Below are 276 nucleotides of genomic sequence, written 5' to 3'. Positions count from 1 at the left end.
CACCACCAGCACCGTCCCCCCCAGCCAATTCCAGCTGTGCCAAAAGCCCTTGCTAACCAGGGATGAGAGCCCATTCAGCCCAGGCGCATCTGCAGCAACCCAAGTTGACACATCCCAAGCTGCTATTTGCCCACACTAAGCTTTAGAGGCTGCTTAGAGCCGCAGCAGCGACGCCAAAGCGGTGCCCTCGGGGCTCAGCTGTCTCACACGGATCACTATACAGGGAAACCTGCCCAAGCACCAGCCCGGCTCCGCTGCCCCAGCGCGCTCGGCTCC

The sequence above is a fragment of the Nestor notabilis genome, unplaced genomic scaffold, assembly GCF_000696875.1.
Source record: "Nestor notabilis isolate BGI_N333 unplaced genomic scaffold, ASM69687v1 scaffold11708, whole genome shotgun sequence".
Classification (NCBI taxonomy): Eukaryota; Metazoa; Chordata; class Aves; order Psittaciformes; family Psittacidae; genus Nestor; species Nestor notabilis.
The sequence above is the reverse complement of the archived record's forward strand: the minus strand, read 5'-3'. Positions refer to the sequence as shown.